This window comes from Pygoscelis adeliae, unplaced genomic scaffold (genome assembly GCF_000699105.1).
Source record: "Pygoscelis adeliae isolate BGI_AS28 unplaced genomic scaffold, ASM69910v1 Scaffold241, whole genome shotgun sequence".
Taxonomy (NCBI): domain Eukaryota; kingdom Metazoa; phylum Chordata; class Aves; order Sphenisciformes; family Spheniscidae; genus Pygoscelis; species Pygoscelis adeliae.
Window position 1 is genome coordinate 3,870,766 of NW_008824056.1, and position 6,679 is coordinate 3,877,444.

Consider the following 6,679-nt stretch of genomic DNA (forward strand, 5'->3'; position numbering starts at 1 on the left):
GAGAAAATGAATCTGAACAGATACCGTAAAAAAATACGGGATGGTTTTTTTCCTAAAAAGCTATTGTTTTCAATTTGTAGGATAGTAACTAACATTTTAGTGATTTTTATTGCTCTTTTGTATCTCACACTTCTTTGACTCTCAAAAAAACCACAGGAGAGCTAAGTTAAATTTCACTAAACAATCCAAGAATACATTTCCAAGAGACCTGGACCACAGTGACCAGTTTCTTCTGGCAGAAAACAGCCTGATGAAACAGATACAAGACCGAAGCAAGTTAAAGACGTGTAAATACTAGGAACTTTCAGGGAAGGAGTCACTACTGTCTTTGTAAGTAAAGCAAATAAAAGAACAGGAGCAAAAATTAATGTCTCTTCTACAATGAAGTGTGCTAGTTACGTTTTGTTCTTGGCATCCATGTTTTCCTCTGAAGACTGATAACACTAGGTAGCAGAAACACAGCTCAGTATTCTTATACTAGTTCTGTAATTAACTTCAATACGAAAACTTCCAACTAGAAAGCAAAGCAGTCAAGAACCAAGTACAACCACTGCCAGCTTGGTTCCAATTTCAATGAGTATACTCAGACCGAAAAGCCCTGTCTTACCTTTGAGGCATTAATGACAATATTTCTAGCAGATCCATGCTCATCTCCAGAGAAGGCAGGTTGATTACTGAAGCCTTGCTTTACATTCACTGCAGTAAGTTCATCCTGCAAAGAGTGTTTTAAGGGAAAAAAATGAAATGACAATTTAAGAAGTCACATCATTCTGAGAAGCATGTTTTTATAAAGAAAATTTAGGTATTTGCTAGCATGTCACACTCTGCATTCACCTGAACTCTCAAAGCACTTTGCACATTCATGGGATTTCAGTGAAGGGGAACACAATGCCACTCCTCCAGTCCCCATTAAGTGTTTGCCTTACTACAGACTTCAAGGCCGTAACTCGATAAGGATGCCACTTGTTTTGCTGAAAGAGGACTGCTGCCCATGAGAAAGGCAGCAGGAAACAAGGCCTTGGCAGCCTTCATAAAACCCGGAGTGCTGCCCAGCACCCAGCCCTAAATCTTCCTGGTGAAAGTGGTGGCAGTCGCCAGCCATCCTGACCAGCAGAGGGAGAGCAGCACACCCTCCTCTCCTCAAGATACACTGGGATCGCTGGAACCAGCTGCATCGCTCCACAACAGAATGCTGCTGCGTAACACCCCTCGTTACCACCAGAACCCTACGTGTCCCTTTCCCCAGCACAAAAAAGTTTCTGCATCATTGTTTTGTTAAAGTTTAAAATGTTACAATTTGCAGCCTCACAACCACCATTTGAGAATCTCTACCAAAATAAGAAACAGACCACCTCTAGCAGAAACAATTTCAAGTAAACATCTGTCCCTGTTCCCGCTTCTTCTGGAGTTACTTTCGCAGTGGAAGTATTACTAGTCTCCTGCTACACTATTAACACACCTTCATTTTGCTGCGTATCGGTATTTAAGCAGGCTTAGCTGGATCATATTCGCAGCAAGAACACAGAACAGACAGAAGTGGGGTCAGTAGCATTAGGTGCAAACACATACCCGAGGCTTCATAAATGCAGAATGCAACTTCCTAAGCAAGCCCCATCCTTCCCTATCTTCACCAAAGTTAACATTCTTCCATGGAGGCTGTGCAGTTTATTCACTTATTCAGGATCACATGCCTGTCAGACCGAGGTTTACCTACACCAGATGAATGGGAACTTGGCTTGTTTGTTTTTCTTGATCTCCCTCTGAAGAGAAGGCACAGATCTCCCCCAACGAATCAGTTACTTGCCACCAAAGGTACTCTACAGAAGCTCAAGTGGTCCACGGACCACTGGTAGTGGGTGAGATGCTAGAACAATCCCCAAGATGACTGTGAAATAACCTATGAAAACAAAGAACAACCACCGTGCAACCAAGCAAATAAAATAGGAGAAAATAAAGTTTAAAATGTCATCATTTTACTAGAAGATTTTACTACTAGTTTTGGGCAACATGTCTCCCCAAAAACAGAAACCCAGAAGCTTCCATTCGGTTTATTCTCTGACGCTTTGCAATGCATTTTGCTTTTCAGTATTTTTCACAAAGTTTGGAAGCAACACAGAAGACAGTAATGTATTTAGAAGAAATCTAAGCTCTCTAGGGTTTATGAAGTTAGCAAGCTTCATCTGAATTTTAAATGAAATCAACAAGAAGTGCTGGAACACTCCTCCACCCACACTATCCCCAAGACAGCCTTGAAAACACAGATAAAGGCAGAGATGAAAGTGATCAAAGATATTATAAGCAAATAAATAAAAGGTAAACGGCAAACAGATGGAGATATATGTTACTATTAGTGCCATTTCTACAGATGACCCCAGTTCTGTTATCTTTAAACTTTTCCTCTTTTGAAAAAAGCTGTCTAGATATCATTATGCTGAAAATAACTAAGAACCGTATGTTGTACTGCTATATCTACCACCACTGTAGGAACAAGCTGTGGATGGACTGACAACACAAACACATCAGTGTTTTGGTTTTGTCTGGCTCAGATTATTAGCTCAGATTTCTCCCTGCCTTCAGCAGTAGTTCAGAGATTTTAAACACAGAACATAGCACAGTTGCATAACCAAACACCAACTAGAAATGAAAAGACATGTCATCTGTGAACACAATGCACAGAGATACCTTTACAAATTAACAATAAAATGGATGTTCACAGGAGCTCTCATTACACCTCACTTATGCCAGCTCCATTAACAGCTCAGGGTCATTTTCTAAGAGCACAGCTGTCCCCAAGTAGAGGGGAAAGCTTCCTGGACAAGCAGGCAGGAACACCAGCACAGCTAAGTTGTACAATACTGAATGTACCAGAGGTAAGCCCGCTTTCACTTGGCTTGGTTTGCAAGCCCTCTCCTAATGACAGACACAGGAGCACCACACGCTGCTGTCACTAAGTGACGCGCTCTGCGCCGCAACACTCTGGATCCTCTGGGCTCCTGCAGGGATGTCAAGCTTCCTTTCAAAATGTCAAGCAGGGCCCCAAGCGAGTCCAATCAAGGCTTAAAACCCTTTTGCAATTTTAAATAGCCAAATGAACATTCAGGCCCAAATTGCATTAATTTGCTTCAGAAATAATTTTAATTGTTTCGTGTGGGTTATTTAAGACCCACCGATATATCTGCAGCACTCCGTTTGTGAACACAACACGTACAGATGGATATCTTTACAGAAAGAAAGCCTGACAAGTTCAGGCCAATGTTCACAGGAGCTGAGCATTGTCAGCTCTGCGAGAAGTCAGACCCCAACTTAAGTCTGTGTGCATTACTTCACTCCATTGCAACTGTGACTCCTGCAAAGCGTGTTCAGAGGAGGCCACCTGTAGCACTTACCCAGCCGCTGCACTCAGGGCACTCAAATCTAGACCAAGAACAAATGAACCGACTGTTAGGATCAAGCATTGAGGCGTTGTTGGGTGTTCTGGACTGTATAATTCCATATTAACTTGCTTTTAATGAATAAGAACGAGCTCTTTCAACTTAAGCATTCTCCTGCTTCCTTATTACTGCAGTTACGCTTGCTTACTGCAGCACCAAGCCAGTAAGAGAAAAGCAGAAAGCTAATGATTTATAAAGGTTTTGAAAAACTGGCCAGTTTATTCTGACATCTAAGCTGAGCAAACAGACAATGTATAGAGCTATACCGGCACTATTTGACAGTCAAAAACAAGGAATTTTTGAAATTTTGAAATTTTCTCCCTAACCTCAGAAATTTCCTTCAGAAGATAAATTTAAAAGAAGTTCATATTAAACTCATGAAAGCAACAAAACAGATCTTTTTAACCAGTCATTACTTTTAGATCCTCCCACATGCTCAATCTTTTGTTTCGTGTCTCTTTATTACAATAGGGCACCTACTTTCAGCAGCCTGGAGCAACCACAGCATTAGCTTGGAGACGCAAACCCTCTGCAGGAAAGTCCAGGATTTCAACCTGTGTTGTAGCTGCTGCAGCATAAACCTTCCACTCATGCTCAGCTTCCGCTATGTTGGGCTTGGTTTGAACAACAAGATCAAAAAATAACTCCCTGAAAGAGACAGTATAAAATACTGTGCCAGATATAGATTACTAAACAAGCTATATGTCACGATGAAGAGAGGAATAATGATACTTAGAGGAGCATTATCCACTCCGAATCAAAGGCTCAGAAGTCACAAACAAGGATTAGCCATATCCAACAGCCAACCACAGGGAGAAGCAACTTTTGCCAGAGACTAGGAAGATGACATACTGGCCATGTTATAAACAGATACTGAGAGCAAGAAGGGAGATTGGTCTCGTGTAATACTGAAGGGCCCAGAAAGACAGGTCTGTTCCCAACTGGCATAATACTGGAGAGGCCCCTCTGAGGCCTCTGCTATACCCATCTTACTGGTGAGAAGGCGGTCTGGGCTACTGGTGATTGTAGACGTTAGAGAATTGAGCCTTGGAAGGGTCAAACCCTGTGCACTATGTGTGGAGAAGGCAATGAAATTCCTTCTGTCTGAAGGCTCTTTCTCAGCATAAAATGATGTCGATTGTGCTTTTTTGTGCTTTGAAACTGGATTCAACTGAAGTTAAAAGCATTACTCATGAGTAAAATCATCAGGATCTGGCCCTGATGATATGGTACATTCAGTGGTTCTATCTTTGGCTTGTAATAAACACAATTTGCATTATATTTTATCCATCTTAGGGAGACCGTAACAATTTAGAGCACAGAAAGTGTTAGAAAAAAAGTAGATTCTAACACCTGCCTTCAGACGCTCCTGCCAGGGCAGGATTTCCAAACCTACCTTTTGCTCCACAATCAGCAGCAGGGATTGCTGATTATACAGAGAAAATAGATGCAAAGCACTGTCCAATGTGCAAAGAAAACACATTACAGAGAGACAAGGAAAGCTAATTCCTCCTAATCTTTCTCTTTTAGAGCAGTATCAGGTGTTACAAGTGGCCCCAGCAGGTAACTACATTCAAGCAGAAGCTATGTGCTATGCAATTTGAAGACTTACTTCCCTTCCACAACCCCCTTATTTCTGCAGAGAGCATCTTGCACACAGGGCACATGCCAATGCTCAGGGGCTAAGCATTACCCCAAGCTTTTCACGAGGGGACCTCGCAAAGGATGCAGATTTCCACCTGGCACTCAGGTGAACGGGCTCAGGAGTTGGTTCTGGAGCATGAGAGCCCAGGGCCCCTGGAGGTGCCAGCTCCTAGCAGAGAGGGAATTTAGAAAAGCACAGGGTGACAGTCAGCAACACCAACGTCACCAGACAGCCCATTCCCACCTCTACTAGGACCTGTAATGCTGCATTTGTGTCCTTTTTCAAATGATAGACTTCACCAACCCAAAGGCTGGAACAACACAGGACTGATCCTGTAAACGCCCGGTGCAACACACACTAACACCGCCCATACACACGTGGAATGAAGACTTTCCCCAAGCCACATTTCAATCAATTATGTTATGGCAAATAACAATGAGCCTGTTGCAGTTATTTTCTACTTACTAATGCGCCCATGTAACATATTTTAAATATTAAACATCTGGGCACTTGCCACTTCCATTCTTATTGTAACTGGCTGCATATTCGTAAATGTGTCTGCAAGAATCAATCCACCACCTGACTAAAAATACGCAGCAGTCCAGAGCTAAAAATTCATCTCCATACATTGTCATAGCTGAGTTCAGATGCAGTTTTGCAAGCCTGGTCATGATCACACATAAAAAATACACGTTAGAGAAATATTTCCAGTTAGTATAATCACCAAGTTTGTAGGTATGATGAGTAGCGGAATAAGGGTGAAAAGACAGGAAGATGCTAGAATGAAAAAATTGAGATATGTCTCAAAGGATTAGTAATGGACTTGAATACGCATCTTTTATTTCGCGTTGTCCAAGCTCCTCTCAACCAGCACTGACCAATAGTCACTCTCTGATGAGCGCTCTCCAGCCTACGGGAACCAGATGATAATGCTCATAAACAACTAACAGATTACACTTAATTAGCCTCCTTTCTGGAAGTCTCAACAAGACAACAGACCAGGAAGAGAGCAAAGTGCGAAGAACGTTGCATGGCTACCCTGCTGTAATTGCTCCATTTAACTGGAGCTCATCCTCATTGTCAGCCTGATGACTTCTACAAGTGCCAAATTCACCAGGACAGAAGACAGCCCGGAACACCAGAACAACAGGACATCCTAGACGCACCATGCAAGAGGCAGGGGAATCTGGCACACACGGCTTCGTGTAGGAGTCACAACACAGCACGCGAGGCAAATCTCACAGAGACCCCTTACCTTTGCTGGGAGGTATCCCGTTCATAAAACCCTACCAGAGGCTTCTTCCACCCACCTGTGGAGGACCGGCAGCCCGGAAACAAGATCGGGAAGCCGGGCCAGGGAGTCTATGAGCAGCCCCACGACTTTGCTGGACATGCCAGCCATGTCACAGCGCCCGCCTGAACTACACGCTTGCCCCCAGCACTGACCAACGGCGGGATTCCATAGGTTTGGTTGTGGTACCTGGGAGTAGGACAGCCACAGCCTGACACACAAGTACAAGCTACAGGCCCGCTCACCACTGCCCTGTGGTTTTGGATATATTTCCCGACCTCCAAAAGCCTCCGTCCCTTTCGTTCCTCCAAC